The sequence below is a fragment of the Bos indicus genome, chromosome 1, assembly GCF_029378745.1.
Source record: "Bos indicus isolate NIAB-ARS_2022 breed Sahiwal x Tharparkar chromosome 1, NIAB-ARS_B.indTharparkar_mat_pri_1.0, whole genome shotgun sequence".
NCBI lineage: Eukaryota > Metazoa > Chordata > Mammalia > Artiodactyla > Bovidae > Bos > Bos indicus.
Genome location: NC_091760.1, coordinates 116,065,664 through 116,085,930, shown reverse-complemented (window position 1 = coordinate 116,085,930; position 20,267 = coordinate 116,065,664). Strand labels below are relative to the sequence as shown.

Sequence of the window (20,267 nt, the reverse complement as noted above, 5' to 3'; positions counted from 1 at the left end):
CCCTGTTTGTATCTCCATTGAGCAGTCTTCTTATAACTAAGCACATGAATCATATTGGATTAGTGGTTCACCCTGCTCCCGTATGACCTCATTTTAATTCACTATTTATACCTGCATTGACCTTATTTTAGAATAAGGTCACATTCTGAGGTACTGGGGGTTACAACTTCAAAGTATGTTTTTTGAGCAACACAGTTCAACCTATAACAGTTCAACATAAAATGGTGCATACGCTTAAATCCATTCAAGACATTTCAGTAAAATGTTGTGATTGGAATTTCAGGTGAGAGACCAGAAATGAACAAGTTAAGCAAGGCATGGGTCAGACCATTAGGGTTTGGGATACAACAATGATGGTCATGAGCTTGATGGGCTTGATGACAGGGAGTCATCAAAATTCTGCTTGTTAAAAATCAAGCAGGTTCTTTGTAGTCTGTGTTCACTTCTGCAGACATGGTCTTGGGGAAAGAGATCAGAGAAGATTCTATTTATTTTTATTTTAAGTTTCTTTAAAGTCAAGGCCTTTCTACAAGCCTCTTTTTAACTTTTTTAAGTTCTATATTTTCAATAATATTAAGCCTTCCTCAGAGATCAATGCAAAGAAATAGAGGAAAACAACAGAATGGGAAAGACTAGAGATCTCTTCAAGAAAATTGGAGATACTAAGGGAACATTTCATGCAAAGATGGGCTCAATAAAGGACAGAAATGGTAAGGACCTAACAGAAGCAGAAGATATTAAGAAGAGGTAGCAAGAACACACAGAAGAACTGTACAAAAAAGATCTTCACGACCAAGATAATCACAATAGTGTGATCACTCACCTACAGCCAGACATCCTGGAATGTGAAGACAAGTGGGCCTTAGGAAGCATCACTACAAACAAAGCTAGTGGAGGTGATGGAATTCCAGTTGAGCTATTTCAAATCCTGAAAGATGATGCTGTGAAAGTGCTGCACTCAATATGCCAGCAAATTTGGAAAACTCAGCAGTGGCCACAGGACTGGAAAAGGTCAGTTTTCATTCCAATCATAAAGAAAGGCAACACCAAAGAATGCTCAAACTACCACACAATTGTACGCATCTCACACGCTATTAAAGTAATGCTCAAAATTCTCCAAGCCAGGCTTCAACAATACATGAACTGTGAACTTCCAGATGTTCAAGCTGGTTTTAGAAAAGGCAGAGGAACCAGAGATCAAATTGCCAACATCTGATGGATCATCGAAAAAGCAAGAGAGTTCCAAAAAACATCTATTTCTGCTTTATTGTCTATGCCAAAGCCTTTGACTGTATGGATCACAATAAACTGTGGAAAATTCTGAAAGAGATGGGAATACCAGACCACCTGACCTTTCTCTTGAGAAACCTATATGCAGTCAGGAACCAACAGTTAGAACTGGACATGGAACAACAGACTGGTTGCAAATAGGAAAAGGAGTACGTCTAGGCTGTACATTATCACCCTGCTTATTTAACTTCTATGCAGAGTACATCATGAGAAAAAGTGGGCTGGAGGAAGCACAAGCTGGAATCAAGATTGCCGGGAGAAATATCAAGAACCTCAGATATGCAGATGACACCACCCTTGTGGCAGAAAGTGAAGAAGAACTAAAGGGCCTCTTGAAGAAAGTGAAAGAGGAGAGTGAAAAAGTTGGCTTAAAGCTCAACATTCAGAAAACGAAGATCATGGTATCTGGTCCCATCATTTCATGGCAAATAGATGGGGAAACAGTGGAAACAGTGTCAGACTTTATTTTTCTGGGCTCCAAAATCAAGGCAGAAGGTGACTGCAGCCATGAAATTAAAAGATGCTTCCTCCTTGGAAGGAAAGTTATGACCAACCTAGATAGCATATTCAAAAGCAGAGATGTTACTTTGCCAACAAAGGTTCATCTAGTCAAGAATATGGTTTTTCCAGTGGTCATGTATGGATGTTAGAGTTGGACTATAAAGAAAGCTGAGCACTGAAGAATTGATGCTTTTGAACTGTGGTGTTGGAGAAGACTCTTGAGCGTCCCTTGAACTGCAAGGAGATCCAATCAGTCCATTTTGAAGAAGATCAGTCCCGGGTGTTCATTGGAAGGACTGATGTTGAAGCTGAAACACCAATATTTTGGCCACCTGGTGCAAAGAGCTGACTTACTGGGAAAGAGCTTGATGCTGGGAAAGATTGAGGGCAGGAGGAGAAGGGGACGACGGAGGATGAGATGGTTGGATGGCATCATCGACTCGATAGACATGGGTTTGGATGGACTCTGGGAGTTGGTGTTGGACAGGGACGCCTGGCGTGCTGTGATTCATGGGGTCGCAAAGGGTCGGACATGACTGAGCAAGTGAACTGAACTGAACTGAATGTTTAAACATACATATTTTTTGTACTCCTGTTTTAGAGTCCTAGATTTCTTTTTATATAAAAATAATGAAAAATGTCAGTGCTGCTTCCATGTTTCTGTTTTTATACATCAAGTTCAGCAACGCAAAGAAAGAAAAATGATACGAAAGTACTATAGCTTCTGTTGAAATTTCTGTATCTTTACTCGACTGTTTTGAATACATAGAAAATCAATATACTGATTACTTAAAATCATATATACAGTATGTAAACAAATTTAAGTCATAATGCAAATGTCATATATTATTAATAGTGCTATTTTATATTGTATTATAGCATTTTTTTACCTTTAAAGCTATAAAAGTTTTTAAAATGTAAACTTTATAATCTTGGAACAAAAGCATGAAAACTAAAAAAATAACCTAAGAAATATCCATAGAACATGTTCCTACTCCAAATTAATTTCAGTGGGTAGACATGTGGTGATTGATTCCAAGTACCTTGAGTATCCGAAGAGTGACAGTTTGTGCTCACAACTTCCTGGAAACTGGTCTGTGACTTAAAAGACAGGAAAATATGATCAAACTTGGGTTAATTGGTATCTTGGAGAGGACCCGACTCTCCTGAGCTTTGATGTCTCTCCTCTCTTAGGCTCTCCTAAGTCAGTCAGCTCAGTTGGAAAGAGGAGTGTCTGATGTCTAGGCAGGGTCTGCTTTACAAATACTAACAATAAAAGCAAAGAAATGGACTTGGTGTTCAAAAGGCTAATCCGCATGTGAGCTTGGCTTGCACAGTAAAGAAGGAGCCATTTCCATATCATCACAGGACCAGGAACAGCCAGCCTTTGACAGGGCATGGAAAATGTAGGGTGTCTTCCTGGTACCTATTCTAATCATGTTACAGACCTTGACACCAGTGGATTTGGGTAAATACAAAACTGGGCCTCATGTGGTGCTCCTCCACTATACTCGTGTCAGTATGTAGAAATTTCTGCCTAAGAGGAAATCATGAAAAATGAAAATTCTACATATGGTCAATAAGGGCTGCAAAAGCCATGGATAGGAACCGCTGCACTCCTGAGGCTTCCGGTGGCACTCTTAGGTAATTGCTTAATTGAAATTTTATTCCTTTCATTGAACCTCACAGCAGGAGTGAATCTACAATCATAAAGCAAGTTTTGATATTTCACTCCTGCCCTTTACAGCAATGTTGGTGAAGAATGAGCATTAATTAAGCAATAGCAACCAAACAAATTGCCCTGGAGGAGATGGTGTGAGAGTGTATGAATGTAATTAAAAGGGAAGAGATCAGAAGCACATAGAGCAATTTTCTTTTTCCATGGTATTGGTAACAGCAACGTAGGAAAATAATTTTACTAAAAAAGCATTTATCCTTTATGGGTAGATAAGAGGGGCAATAATTATAGTGAGAAAAATATTTTTAAAATTAATTATAATCCATATTTCATTATTTACAGGCCAAGTGACTTCAACAATTCACTGTATACCTAAGAGCCTCAAGTAGCTATAAAACAGGAATAATAACTGCAAATTGTTTATTTTATAGGACAATTGTGAGAATAAAGTGAGTTATTACATGGGAAAGTGTGTTGTAAATCGTAAAGCTCCTGTTCCCAGGAAATTGAATAATTAATTCAGAAAATGAGTTAACAATTTATTTCCTCATAGTGTAACACAGAGAAAATAAGAGCTGGAAAGCAATCGATATATTCCTTATTAATACTCTAACAGAGTTTAACTTTAAAAAAGTAGTTTGTAAGAGAAACTCATACTTTTACTACCAGTAATCAGCCACAGGAAAGAATTATAATGGAATTGAAACTTTCAGGTGCTTTTGGAGTTTATTTACATATAACCTTAGTATGAATAACTGAAATAGGAATATGAATAACTGATAGGATTGAGTGGGTAGGGTCTCATGCCAACTCTCTGGCTCTTAGACTATTGAGAACATAAATGTGTTACTTTTATTTTTGAATAATCCTATGAGATAATTGTCCAGCTCTTATTAGTCTCTTAAATGTCCAAACGCAATATCTGTAAGTAGTTCTACAAATGAAATTAAGAGTTTAAATAATTTTCCCAGTCCCATATTAAAAAGTAGGCTTTTACAGAATGTAGCAAAATAAATGTGGCTCTGCTGCTGCTGCTGCTAAGTCGTTTCAGTCGTGTCCGACTCTGTGCAACCCCATAGACGGCAGCCCACCAGGCTCCCCCGTCCCTGGGATTCTCCAGGCAAGAACACTGGAGTGGGTTGCCATTTCCTTCTCCAATGCATGAAAGTGAAAATGAAAGTGAAGTTGCTCAGTCGTACCTGACTCTTTGCGACCCCATGGACTGCAGCCTACCAGGCTCCTCCGTCCATGGGATTTTCCAGGCAAGAATACTGGAGTGGGTTGCCATTGCCTTTTCCAAAATGTGGCTTTAAATGAACAATAACAGATAAGGCCAGCTAGGAGAAAATAGATTTTCTCAGCCAACCTGGATCTGTTTATTTTTCACAACATTATATATAGAGCCATGGTTTGAAGACCATAAGAAGCAAATAATTATAAAATAACAAGACAACACTGGGTTAATTACAATTCCACTGACATGCTGAGTAACATTTTATTAAAATAACCATAATCATATCTTATATACATGGCAAAGCCAATTGGATCCCTAAGTACTCTCCATCTTCCCCTTCTGCTTTAGGAACAACCAAAGCAATGTTATTTGGAGCAGCGATATGCCTGATAAAAATTTCTTATTCCCCAATCTTCCTTTTAGCGGCAGGTTTCATATGACTAAGTCCTGACCTATGAGTTATGAGTGGAAGTTTTGGAAAAAGACTCCTAGAGAGATTTAAGGGTTAATAGTTCCCTTTTATTTTTTTACCCCTCCCTTTTCTTGCTCTCTGGTAATGGATGTGAAGGCTGGTGCCCCAGTAGATGTTTTGAACAGCGTTTTGCTTTGAGGATTTTGTTGTTCATTTGCTAATTGGTGTCTAACTCTTCACGACATTGACTGCATCATGCCAAGTTCCTCGGTCCATTATCTCTCAAAGTTTGCTCAAATTCATGTCCATTGAGTCAGTGATGCTATCTAACCATCTCATCCTCTTTGAAGCTATTTACTATGTGAGAATTCCATGGACAGTGGAGCCTGCCAGGCTAGAGTCTATGCGGTTGCAAAGAGTTGGACACAACTAAGCAATTACCGCTAACAAGTGATTGTGGAGAAAAAATATAGATGGAGAATGAACACAGTGATTCTGAAATCACCGTATCAGGACTAAGTTATATTCTGTTTTGTTTTATGTTTTATGTTAGAGAGGAAACTGATTTTTCTCATCTTTTTAAACATTTTTTTAATGCAGACAACCTAATCTTAATTGATATATAACTACTAGAATATAAGTTCCTTGAAAGCAGAAATTTTCTCCATTTTGTTTAGAGTCTAAGATATAGGCAGGCCCATAATAGAGGCTGACGATATTTGTTAAGTCTGAACACCTAAATCTAACTCTTTTCTTTGTAAACTGTTTAAACAACTCTCCTCTCTACCTGTTCTTCTCTTTTCTGCTTTTCCTACATAATTTTCCAAATCACTTCCTCTATTGTCTTTTTATTTACTCTTGCACAAATCTTTGTTCCTAAAATTGACCACTGTAGTTATCTTGCCCCTTCTTATTTAGGTAATGATTTGTCCAATAAGAAATGAGCAAAATATAAATCCAAAGGACATGGCAATTCTTCTTGGTTATTTTCTTTCAAATTGGTTTAAATAGAGATCAGGAGGATGAGCCCCTATATCATTTTTAAGAATGTTCTCACTCAAAAACATTATAGCTCTATCTTCCCAGAGTAAAATAATTATTCTCTAACTCTTGTAAATATTTTATAATGGAACTGTGACCTAAAAACAAAGATTCAAGTTTCATAGTCACTATGAATTGAATTTGAAAACATCAAAGTTTGTATATTGAATGGATCAGTGGGGGACATATGTGCAAGAAAGTCTGAATAGCTCATGGGAAAATGACAAATCAAGTTAGAAAATTAGTCTCAAATATTAAAATTCCCAGTAAATCAAGCAACAAAGAGTCACCTCCTAATTTCCAAGTAAAATTATAAATGGGAAAATAATTCATGCTACAAAAGGGAAATAAAACAAGTAATCTGAACAGATTTTTAAAGAAACATGATCTTCTATCATTCAAATTTCCCAGCCCTATGCATTTGTTTTTGTGTTTTACAAGTTCCTAGAATAAAGGATGATAGGATGAATTAAATTAGAGAAATACATCACTATAAAGGTGTAAGAAAATAAAAAAATGAGAATTACTTCAAGTCTGAAAACCCAATGTGTTTTTTTTTTCTTTACTTGGGCTGCTTTTAAGATTTTCTCTTAATTTTTTTACTGGTTTTAATACAGCATACCTAGATGTAATTTTTAAATTAATTTTTATTGGAGTAAGTTGCCTTATAATGTTGTGTTATTTTCTGTTGTGTAACAAGTGAAGCAGTTATACATAAACATTCCCATTTAGGTCACCACAGATCACTTGAGTAGGGTTCCCTGTGCTATGTAGTAAGTTTTCATTAGTTATCTATCTTATACATAGGAGTGTACATGTGGGCTTCCCTATGGCTCAGTGGTAAAAGAATCCACCTGCAATGCAGGAGATGTGAGTTCAATCCCTGGGTCAGGAAGATTCCCCTGGAGAAGGAAATGGGAACCCAGTTGCCTGGAATTCTTACCTGGAAAATCTTGCCTGGAAAATCCCATGGACAGATGAGCTTGGTGGGCTAACGACCAGGAGATTGCAAGAGTCAAATACAACATAGCAACTAAACCATCACTACTATGAGTGTACGTATGTCAATCCCAGTCTCCCAATTCATCCCACCACCTTACTCCCCTTGGTAACTATAAGTGAAATCAGAAAGAGGAAAACAAATATTGTATAATATTGCTTGTATGTGGAATCTAGAAAAATGGTACAGATGAACTTAATGGTAAAGCAGAAATGGAGTCACAGATGTAGAGAATAAACTTACAGACATGATATTTTTGATATTCATAATTTTAGGAAGTAATGTGTGTGTGTCCATGCTCAGTCGTTCAGTCACGTCCAACTCTTTTTGACCCCATGAATTGTAGCTCACCAGGCTCCTCTGTCCATGGGATTTCCCAGGTGAGAATACCAGAGTGGGTTTCCATTTCCTACTCCAAGGGATCTTCCTGATCCAGGGATCAAGCCTAAGTCTATTGAGTCTCCTGCATTAGCAGGCAGATTCTTTACCACTGTGCCACCTGGGAAGTAGTAAGGCTTTGCAAAGCTGTGTCGATACCTTTTTTCAGCTTTAAAAAATGTTTTGCCAGTTTCTATTCATCTACTGTTTCAATCCCATTCTCCCTCTCCTCTTTTTCTCTTCTACAAATGTTACATAATTTCCAATATCCTTTCAGTCTTCTAATCTGTTTCGTATTTTCCTTCCTTCTTTTCTCTTTGTATTTATTCTGGCTATTTTCTACTGACCTACATCTCTGTTTTCCTGTATCTAATTTGCTGGCAATTTAATCACCAAGTGCTGAATTTCAGTTATTTTATCCTTCAGTTCTAGAACTTTGATTAATATATATATATATATATACATATATATATATTAATGTATATATATTGAATATTTGAATATATATATATACTTGAATATATTCATATTTATATGAATGAATATATATTCATTCCAGTGCTTTCTGAAACTCTCCATCTTGACATTTTATTGAACTTATTTTTTCTTGGCCATGCCATGCAGCATGTGGGATCTTAGTTCTCCAATCAGGGATCAAATCCATGCCCCCTTGATTGAAAGTATGTATTCTTAACCTCTGGACCACCAGGGAAGTCCCTAAACATTAAAAGACACTTACTCCTTGGAAGGAAAGTTATGACCAACCTAGATAGCATATTGAAAAGCAGAGACATTACTTTGCCAACAAACGTCAGTCTAGTCAAGGCTATGGATGGTTTTTCGAGTGGTCATGATGGATGTGATAGTTGGACTGTAAAGAAAGCTGAGCGCCGAAGAATTGATGCTTTTGAACTGTGGTGTTACAGAAGACTCTTGAGAGTCCCTTGGACTGCAAGGAGATCCAACCAGTCCATCCTAAAGGAGATCAGTCCTGGGTGTTCTTTGGAAGGACTAATGCTAAAGCTGAAACTCCAGTACTTTGGCCACCTCATGCGAAGAGTTGACTCATTGGAAAAGACTCTGATGCTGGGAGGGATTGGGAGCAGGAGAAGGGGACGACAGAGGATGAGATGGCTGGATGGCATCACTGCCTCGATGGACATGAGTCTGAATGAACTCCGGGAGTTGGTGATGGACAGGGAGGCCTGGCGTGGCAAAGAGCCGGACACGACTGAGCGACTGAACTGAACTGAACTGAACAGTTAAAGTCTATGTTTTGTTATGTCAATAACTAGATCATCTCTGGGTCTGTTTCTGGCACCTAGTCTTTCTCTTGTGTTTTTGATTATTTGGTACTCTTCTCTTTCAGGCTTATTTCTGTTGTTGCTATTGTTATTGTTGTTGTTGGTTTAATTGAATGTTGAGCTGCCCAGGTAAGAAGTTCTGTGTGTGTGTTAGTCGCTCAGTCATGTCTGACTCTAGGCAACCCCATGGACTGTAGCCCACCAGGCTTCTCTGTCCATGGGATTCTCCGGGCAAGAATTGCCATGCTCTCCTCCAGGGTATCTTACCAACCCAGGGATCTAACCCAGGTCTCCTGCATTGCAGGCAGACACTTTACCATCTGAGACACAATGCTATATTGTCAAGAAGCTCTGGATGATATTATCTTCCTCAAAGATGTAATTATTCTAGCCAGTAGCTAGGGTAGGGGCAGGTTCTCTGGTCTAATTAGGGATAGATACAATTTGAGAATAGGTTTCAAACTCTGTGAGAGGTAAAACATTTTCAACTTGCCTGTATTCTTGGAAATATGTAGTATTATCATTGCATCTACTCCTCAGCAGACTCTAATTTCCAATTTGTGTTCCTCCAATGTTAAGAGACTGTTAAAAGTTTTCCTTAGCCTCGTTACCTGCTCCCCTCCTAGTTTCTCAATCTCTTGCACTCTGGAAGTGTAATGTTAACAAATGCCTCAGGGATAAGAATGTTGTCCTTGCATCGCTACAAGCCCATTTTCTTGAGATCTTTGTCCTTTGGGTTTAGCCTGCTTTATATATCATTACATTTTTATCTCCTCATTCCAAGAGCTTGACAAAAATTCTGAGCAGACACTTTCTACTTCAACTCTGTGCCCAACAGTACAAAGTGGAAAATAATATCAAATTCCTCAATAGAAAAAAAATTGCTAAGCAACTATAGCTTCTTTCAGTGTATTTTCCTTGTCTTTTGGATCCACAGTCCTTGCTGCCTTAATTGATGTCTAATGCCAAAATAAGCTAAAAACATTTTAACTGACTAGCTTTAAATTGAGGATTTGTGTAATACAAGAGTTGGAAGATATTTGGAACCAATGTTTGACCTTTGGGTTTCCCTCTAGTCCTGACTTTTTGTTATGTGGATAATGTGGTGCCAATTTGAAGGTTTTTCTTAATGTACTAAGTAACATCTTAATGTACGAAGTAACATTTTAATGTACTAAGTAACATTTTCTTATATAACATTTTAGAAATCTTGGAAATTTTATATAAAAAATGTTGACTTAGTTGCTTAATCTCTAATCAAGAAATGAAGAAGTTGGGGAGGAGGACATGAATTTATCCACAGAGGATAAATTGTTTTTATTATTTACATGCCTAGGGAGGAGTACATAAGAGAATTTGTTAAAACTGATCATTTTTGTTTTTTTTTTTTCCTTAAATAGCAATCCCAAAGGAATTAAATTATATTTTGGCCAGCTTCTTACATTTATTTGCCAGTGGACAAATCCAAATATGAAGGAATTTTCTCTTTATTTTGGACTGATATAATTAGCCTGTCTACAAATAGATTATTTATACAAGCATACCTCAGAGATATTGCGGGTTTGGTTCCAGACCACCGCAATAAAGCAAAAATCACAGTATAGTGAGTCACACAAATTCCTGTTTTCCCAGTGTATATAAAAGTTATGTTATACTACACTGTAGTCTATGGAGTGTGCAATAGCATTGCGTCTGACAAAACAGTACATATAACTTAATTTTAAAATACTTTATTGCTAAAAAAGAACGCTAACCATCATCCAAGCCTCAACGAGTCATAATCATTTTACTGGTTGAGGATCTTGTCTTAATACTGATGGCCGCTGAATGATCCCAGTGGTGGCTGCTGAAGGTTGGAATGGTGCTGGCAATTTCTTAAAATAAGACAACAATGAAGCCTGCCATATTAACTGGCTCTTCTTTACATGAAAGATTTCTCTGTAGCATGCAAAGCTGTTGGAAAGTATTTTACCCCCAGTAGAACTTCTTTCAAAATTGGAGTTCATCCTCTTAAACCCTGCTGCTTCCTTACCAACTAAGTTTATGTGATAGTCTAAATCCTTTGTTCTCATTTCAATAGTCATCACAATATCTTCATCAGGAGTAGATTCCATCTCAAGAAATCATTTTCTTTGATCATCCATAAGAAGCATCCTTATGCTCCTCATCCCTTAAAATTTGATAATGAAATTGGAGCAATGCAGTGACATGTTCAGGCTGCACTTCTAAATCTAGTTCTCATGCTAGCTCTGCACATCTGCAGTTAATTACTTCACTGAAATCTTGAACCCCTCCAAGTCATCCATGAGGGTTGGAATCAATTTCTTCCAAACTCCTTTTAATAAATTGAACTCCAATAATGACCTCTTCCTGTGAATCATGAAAGTTTGTGGCATCTAGAATAGTAATGCCTTTCCAGAAGGTTTTCAATTGACTTTACCGAGACCCATCAAAGGAATCACTATCTATGGCAGCTGTATATAGCCTTACAAATTGTATTTCTTAAATAATAAGACCGGAAAATTGAAACTATTCCTTGATCTACTGGCTGCAGAATAGATGTTGAGTTAGGAGGCATGAAAACATCATTAATCTCATTGCATATCTCCATCAGAGTTCAGTAATGTTATAAAAAGAATCTTTTTCTCTGAGCAGTAGGTCTCAACAGTGGGTTTAAAATATTCAATAAACCATGTCATAAGCAGATGTGTTATCATCCAGGCTTTGTTGTTTCATTTCTAAATCATGGGCAATGTAGATTTAGCATTCTTAAATGAATTCTTAAATGAATTCTTAAAGGGCTATGATTTTCATAATGGTAAATGAGCAACTTAGAGGTCACTGGCTGATTACCGCCTACCAATATAGCTAGCATATGTTTTGAAGCTTTGAAGCCAAGCACCGACTTTTCTCTAGCTAAGAAAGCCTTAGATGGCATCCTCTTCCAGTTTAAGACTCTCTTCTCTACATTGAAAATCTGTTGTTTAGTGTGTGTGTGAGTGTGTGTGTGTGTGTGTGTCCATGCGCTTAGTCGCTTAGTCGTATCTGACTCTTTGTGACCCTATGGACTGTAGTTTGCCAGACTTCTCTGTTCATGGAATTCTCCAGGCCAGAATACTGTAGTGGGTAGCCTTTCCCTCCTCCAGGAGATCTTCCCACCCAAGGATCAAACCCAGGTCTCCCACATTGCAGGCGGATTCTTATTTAAGCCACCAGGGAAGCCCAAGAATACTGGAGTGGGTAGCCTAACCTTTCTTCAGGGGATCTTCCCAACCCAGGAATTGAACCAGGGTCTCCTGTATTGCAGGCAGATTCTTTACCAGCTACTAGGAAAGCCCCATTGTTTAGTGTAGCCACCCTCATTATTTACCTTAACTAGAGCGTCTGGATAATTTGCTGCCACGTCTACATCAGTACATCAAGGTGTTTCTTCACCTTGCACTTTTATGTGATGAAGATGGCTTATTCTCTTAAACCTCATGAACTTCTGCTAGCTTCATATTTGCCCCCTGCAGCTTCCTCACCTGTCTCACACATCACAAAATTTAAGAGAATTAGGGCCCTGCTCTGAATTAGGCATTGTCTTAAGGGATTATTGTGGCTGGTTTGATCTTCTAATCAGACTAGTAAAACTTTCTTCATAACAGTAATAAAACTGTTTTGATTTCCTGCCATCCATTTGTTCACTGTAATAGCACTTTTAATTTTCTTTAAGACCTTTTCCTTTTCTCTGATAGCTTAGCTAATTATTGGTGCAAGAGGTCTAGTTTTCAGCTTTCAACATGCCTTCTTCACTAAGCTTAATCATTTCTAACTTTTGATTTAAAGTGAGAGACATGTGACTCTTCACTTAAGCACTTAGAGGGGATTGTAGGGTTAGTCATCGGCTCAATTTTAGTACTGTTGTGTCTCAGGGCATAGGGAGGTTCAAGGAGAGGGTGAGAGATGGGGGGAAGCTGCCAGTTGGTACAGCTGTCAGAACACACACATTTATCAATTAAGTTTGCTGTTTCGTGTGAGCACAGTTCATCATGCCCCAAACAATTACCACAATAACATCAAAGATCACTGATCACAGATTACCATAACAAACAGTCATGTCAGACTCTTTGTGACCACATAGACTATAAAGTCAATGGAACTCTCTAGGCCAGAATACTGGAGTGGGTAACCTTTCCCTTCTCCAGGAGATCTTCCTAACCCAGGGATCAAACCCAGGTCTCCTGCATTGCAGGCAGATTCTTTGCCAGCTGATCCACAAGGGAAGCCCTAATAAATATAGTAATAATGAAAAAGTTATGAGAATTACTGAACTGTGACACAGAGAGACACAAAGTGAGGAAATGCTGTTGGAAAAATGGTGCTGGTAGACTTGTCACAAACCTTAAATTTGTAAGACTTGCATTATCTTTTGAGCACAATAAAACAAAACATTAAAACATGAGTAATGATTTGTCTTATAGAAGATAAGTCCTTATTTCGAAAGGCCCAGAGTATTGAAGAGAAGACCCAAAGGAAGCAAAACTTGTTTCTGCTAATGTAGTGCATACAATACTAGGAAGAAGTGAGGGAGAGTAGAGAGAATGCATATACAGTGTGATCTCAGAACTGACATGCATTACCAAAAGAGTAATCATGAAACACATATTCCAACAAAAATCATTCAAAGACATAAGAGAACTATGGATGAAGAATATACAGCAAAATAAACTATTCACTAGAATTTTAGAAGTTTCATGGAGCTTTAAAATCTTGGTTGATTTTAACTTAGATATGAGAATATAGTTTCATAATGTTTATGAAACTAATGTATTGATTACTTTAGTCCTATGCAACCCAACTGAAATGACATATCTGATATTTTGTGGCTTCATTGAATAACATAATTCCCATTTTATAGTTCCTGCAGAAACCCTTTAATATTTTATGTTGTGATAACAACTCTGAGGTACTTATCTCAAAGAACTGTATTTTTATATATTTATTGACTTTCCTTCAATAATTTTAAATGGATATATATAGATATGAAAGTCTCTTCTCTGTTCTCACGTGATAACTGTTAAGGTATATTTGAAACATATGGTATTAGTGATACATGAAGAAAGTAATGCCTATCTTCATGGCAGCAATCAAATTTTAATTAAACTTGCTTTAATTAAAAATGTCATATGGAGTAGTTTGAAATAAAACATCTAGCCTTGCTACATTCTTTCAGCATTAAAAAAAATATGTTGGAGGGATTCTTTTTTTAAGCTTCAGAAAATTCTAGAGACTGTTCCCTCATAATTTACCTAAGGATACCTGAAAGGTAACTTATTCATGGTCACCTACAAGGTCAGGAATGTGGCTCAAGTTGTAATTTATAATCTACTGTCTTCTTCCTAAACTCTACACAATTTATTAATTGATAATGGAAAGCCAAACAAAACAGATTTTATCTTAAATATTCCTACTGCTGCTGCTGCTGCTGCTAAGTCACCTCAGTTGTGTCCGACTCTGTGTGACGCCATAGACAGCAGCCCACCAGGCTCCCCCATCCCTGGGATTCTCCAGGCAAGAACACTGGAGTGAGTTGCCATTTCCTTCTCCAATTCATGAAAGTGAAAAGTGAAAGTGAAGTCGCTCAGTCGTGCCCGACTCTTAGCGACCCCATGCACTGCAGCCTACCAGGCTCCTCCGGCCATGGGATTTTCCAGGCAAGAGTACTAGAATGGGGTGCCATTGCCTTCTCCGAATATTCCTACTGTTTAGTCAAAATTACTCTAAAATGAAAAGATCAATGAAAATCATAAGATTTCATTTTTGCTCATTGTCTATTGATGAATTATAGTGTGATTTGTGATCCATAAGAATATTTGTCTTGTTTTGGCTTCTATAAACTGTAAAGCAAACTAGTGGTACAGAGTCAATGGTTATCCACTGTAATAGCAGTATCTCATCTACATAGTAGTGTTTATGTATTCTTCAAAGACTCTCTTGAGGATATATACACCTAAATGGATAAGAAACTGATTGTTAAAGGAGAAAATATGGGAAACTGCAAAATACAAAATGATGACATATGACTGAGGTAGATGTGAAAAAAATACAAAGAATGTTCCATTTCATTTTCAACCAGTCAAGAAGGCTGTATAGAACAGGTTGCATTCCCTACAGAAGAAAAATAAGTATTTTGATCATCTAGCAAAGAGAAGGCATTTTAAAAGCAATTTTGATTTATTCATCAATTTATCCTAATTTTAGACTCTCTTTGTATTTTTCAATTTGCTGGTAAAGTACATTATAATTAGAAACAAATGTAAGTTTTCTCCTCCACTTGAAGAACTTTGACATTTAGCATTTCACTTTAACAATACCTTTCTTACAGTGTCATTACAAAAAAAAATTTTTTCCACTTTCACAGAAAAAAAATTAAAAACAGTATTATAATAACTGACAACTCAAAGGCACCAAAGTGGCCTCAAGTTGAAGATAACTAAATAAACATAAAAGGAAAGTTACATATTGCTCCCAAGAAAGATTAAATTATAGCTGTAAAAATACAAACAGCTCAGTCTGTATTATCTTTTGTTGATCCAACAGCTTGTTGCTATAAAAATACTGACAATTATAAATATAGTCCTTTCCCTTCTGCCAATGAAGCTATCATATCTTCCTATGAAAGTCACAAGCAAGAGATGAATTGACATCCTGTGTAGGAAATTGAATAGAAGAAAGAAATCAAGTAGAAATTCAAATCTCTTCCCTGACTCTCCCAGGAACATATGAAAGTGACTTCCATAATGGTAAGATTTTCTGAGAACATTAAATTAGAATTTTAAGGACATGTTTATTTCAAATCAATATAACTCAAGAGATTTAAAAAAATCATGCCTTTTGAGAATAATGCATAGTGTCATTCTGAATAGGCAAGCCATACTTATGAAATGTCCTAAAGAACAAAGAATAGAACAGGGGGAAATATTAAATTTACTTTTATTATGAAATCTTCCCAGAATTTAACATAATTTAAAATTAAATTAACTTCATCTTAAAATTAAAATAACTTCATCTTCATTATATTTTTATAATCATTGCAGAATGTTTATTGAGTGCCTTCCAAATACAGAATAGAGAATTAAGTGTTGCTAGCCCAAAGACATATGATAGTCTCTACCTGCAGGGGCATACTATTTGGTTGGAAAAGAGAATGTTGAGTTTCAGTCAACAGATGTTCTCATTACTTACATGACTCTGTTGCCCTCTTTGGAGCCAAACAATCCTAATAATTCTTTGGGGTTTCATTTAACACAGACTCATTTCTTCTTCTTAGGACAAGTCAAGACAATAAAAATCTTTGGAAAATCTGCCTCAAATCTCAGTGCACCAAACCCCACTATGTCCTCAGCAAGGATTCCAGGTATGAGTAACTCTACTGAAATCAGAAATTAATGGCCAGTATGTTTTATTTAAATTTGTGCAGTAGTATTAGAAGTTCCCTATCTAGAGGCATTACAGAAAATGAGAAAACACTTTAAATAAAACATAACTTACTTTTTAAAAGCTATATCATTTGCAGAATATGAGTAACATTATGTAGTTATGTAGCAACTTTTACTTGATAAGGGATTTTAACCTAGAATGGATATTTTTCCCTTGAATAAATTCTATTTCAAGTCTATCATGTCTAACTAATTTCCACATGGATTTCCTGATAGAAATCATAATAACTTAAACTAGATCAGGCAGGAGGCAGGTTCACTCATAGCATAAACTGCAGAGGGGACCGTAGCACCAGATGCTGAATTGTACTAGCTGACTCTGGACGTGATAAAGATATTATTTCATTCTCATGTTCAGAATGAGGAGAAAATCTATGGGAAATTTTACTGGACTAGTGAGAGGAAAACTTGATATGTCTTTCTTTGTCCTTTACTTTTCTGGACACACCACTGTAATGATCTTTTGTGGTTTTTTTCCTACCCAACTGAAATGTAGACTTGTTAAGTGAGCAGTGATTGTATTATTTATCAAGAGGTAGACAAAGAGCTTAGATCATGGTAGATCTCAAAAATGCTTAAATGGGTGAATGAGATAAGAATCTAAGATAGTATGACAGCTATGAGAGAAATAATGAGTGAGTGGTAAATAATGTCACAGGATCTTGAGACCCATGATTTTATACAGCCTGGCATAATTAAGGAAGAAGTGTAGAAGCTTGGTGTTCATCTAGCACTGGAAAATTACTAGCCATGATCCTGTAATTTGTTGAATAAATATGTTATAAATGATGAAAGAATAAATGAACAATTCCCACAAAACCCTGACATTCATGATTTGGAGTTATGAAGATTTTGCTCCATCACAAATTATCTCATGTTCTGAGTAAATGGGTGAGACAATTAGCTGATGATGGAACCTAGCTTGAACATCCCAGCCAAAGCTTTGTCATAGCTGTGAGTCCTGAGATTTTGGCCCTTTCAGCTCTCAGGCTGTATAATTCGATATGCCCCCAAGACCTAAGAGAGAAAACACCAGCTTAGTCAATCATTCACTATCTACCTCTTAGAGCAACTTTGATTTTTCTCTGCACATACTTACAGGGTAACCCTTACAAAGGGATTAAAAACTTCCTTCAGTGTGAAAATTGAATTGGAGGAAAACTTTTCTTTGAAAATTTAAAAGGTTGTGAAATGATAAGAGGAAACATATCATGCTCTGGAAATGGCATTTAGGTGAAAGCTAGGAGCCTGAGCAAACATTGTGGTATACACAAGTTTCAGGTTTCAAGAAAATTTTAAGACTATATTTTTCAAGAATTTCACAAGCTTAATGTTTTTGAAAGAATACAGAAAAGAATACTTGGGAAACAGAGGAAATGCATTTGTTGAACACACATCAAAGTCTCCTGTGAAGTACTTGTCTTGCAAAGGAAGTGTAAATTTAACAAAGTTCAGAAAAATCTGACTCTTTTCCACAGGTAAAATAAGCAAGAGGTCTCTTTCAGTTGAGATAAAATCAGACAATGAAATGAAACATTGAATAAAGTGACACCACAATTTCTAAACATAGAAAAGTGAAATAAGACAAAGAAGATAAATATTCAGAGGTAAAACCAAAAGCAGTGAAAGTTTATATGGAAATTAGAATGTCTTACTTGTTAGAACTATTACACTAGTACAAATTATATCAGAAATTGTCATTGGATTTGAAGACAATACAGACCCAATCAAGTAACAAGATTATATGTAATTTCCTCAAAAATATGACCATTATACTTGTGCTGCTCATCAGTAATATTTAGAGCTCTCCTATATACTTGTCAAATTGTGCTTTATTTAAATGTATAATGACAATTTTCTCAGTAGAAAATTTCAAAAGGTGAAGACCATGCCTGACTTGTTCACTATGCCTAATACATAGTGTGACATGGAGTAAGCACTTTAAAAAATTACTTTATTGAACTTGTGATCTTGCATTGGTTCTGTGAGGATTCAAGTATAAACAGTGCCATCTTGGACTATCCTTGATTGATTGCTCAGCCATATCCAAGTCTTTGCCACCCCGTGGACTGTAGCTCCCAGGGTCCTCTGCCCATTGCATTTTCCAGGCAATAATACTGGAGTGGGGTGTCATTTCTTCCTCTGGGGGATCTTCTCTACCCAGGGATCAAGCTCTGGGTTTGATTAGTTTTGATTCGTTTGATTAGTTTTCACATATGTGCACACCATGAACCCCTGCTACAATCAAAATAATGAATATATCAGTAACTTCTAAGGGTCCTTGTAATCATTCCCATCCAGCTTTCCTTGTCCTTCTCCCATTTCCAGGCAACCAGTAGTATGTTTTCTGTCTCTATAGATTAGTTTTTAAGCTCTAGAGTTTGAGTAATTCATAACTTGAATCATACAATATATTTTCTTTTCTTGAATCTACCACTCAGCATAATGATTTTGAAATTTATCCATTTTGTTGCATGTTTCAATATTTCATTCCTTTTTATTGCTGAGAAGTTTTCCACTATGTGAACATACCCAGCTTGCTAGGCTATTTACCTAACAATAGATATTTTGGTTATTTTTAGTTTGGGATATTAAAATTGCTACTGGAATTTGTGTACAGTTCTTTGTATGGACATATACTGTCATTTTTTTGAGAAACTATCTCTTGAAGTAGCTATATCATTTAACATTCCCACAAGCAGTTTATGAAATTTCCAATTTCTCTCCTTCGTTGCCAACGTTTGGTATGGTCAATTTTTAAATTTCAGCCTTTCTAGAAGTATCTCTTTGTAGTTTTAATTTCATTTCTCTGTTGATTAAATGATGTTGAACTTCTTTTTCGAGGACTTAGTAGCTGTAAGTATATCTTATTTGGTCAAGTACCAGTTCAAATCTTTTGCCTATATTTTATTTTTACTGTTTTATCTCTTGTTATTGAATATTGAGAGTTCTTAATAAATACAGAATATAAGTCCTTTACCAGATAGGTAACTTTCTAATATTTTCATGATTTTATGGTTCATTTTTACATTCTCAGTGTCCTTTGAAGAAAAGATTTTAATTTTGATGAAGTCCAACTTATTTATGAAATACAATTTTGGTGTGATATATACTCAATATCACCTAACCAAGTTCACAAATACTTTCTTCTACATATATTTCCAGAAGCTTTATAATTTTAGGTTTTACCTTTGGTACATTGCCCAAGGGTACTAATTTTTATATAGTATGAGGTATAGATTATAGTACTTTTTTTACATATGGATATCCAATTGTTTCAGCAGCAATTTGGGTAGTTGTTGAAAAACTATCCTATCTGCATTGAATTGCCTCAGCTGTTGTCAAAACCAATGGTCCTTACACATATTAGTCTATTTCTACATTATCTATTCTATTTTATTTTATTGTATTTCTTTTAAAAAATCAATATTTATATTGATCAATGGAATAAAATAGAAAGCCCAGAGATAAATCCACGCACATATGGACACCTTATCTTTGACAAAGGAGGCAAGAATATACAATGGATTAAAGACAATCTCTTTAACAAGTGGTGCTGGGAAATCTGGTCAACCACTTGTAAAAGAATGAAACTGGACCACTTTCTAACACCATACACAAAAATAAACTCAAAATGGATTAAAGATCTCAACATAAGACCAGAAACTATAAAACTCCTAGAGGAGAACATAGGCAAAACACTCTCCGACATACATCACAGCAGGATCCTCTATGACCTACCTCCCAGAATATTGGAAATAAAAGCAAAAATAAACAAATGGGACCTAATTAACCTTAAAAGCTTCTGCACATCAAAGGAAACTATTAGCAAGGTGAAAAGACAGCCTTCAGAATGGGAGAAAATAATAGCAAATGAAGCAACCGACAAACAACTAATCTCAAAAATATACAAGCAACTCCTACAGCTCAACTCCAGAAAAATAAATA

The 20,267-nt window shown here is 36.2% G+C and overlaps 1 long non-coding RNA gene across 3 annotated transcripts in view; it reads left to right on the top strand.

Annotated features, from left to right (window-relative positions):
- Positions 1-15,503: 15,503 nt before the first annotated feature.
- The window catches only part of LOC139184094 (uncharacterized), a 63,904-nt gene continuing 59,140 nt past the window's right edge, over positions 15,504-20,267 (top strand). For all 3 annotated transcript variants that reach the window (XR_011567558.1, XR_011567557.1, XR_011567555.1), the window contains exons 1-2: positions 15,504-15,623; positions 16,151-16,237. This is a non-coding gene — a long non-coding RNA (uncharacterized lncRNA). The remainder of the gene's footprint in view (positions 15,624-16,150; positions 16,238-20,267) is intronic.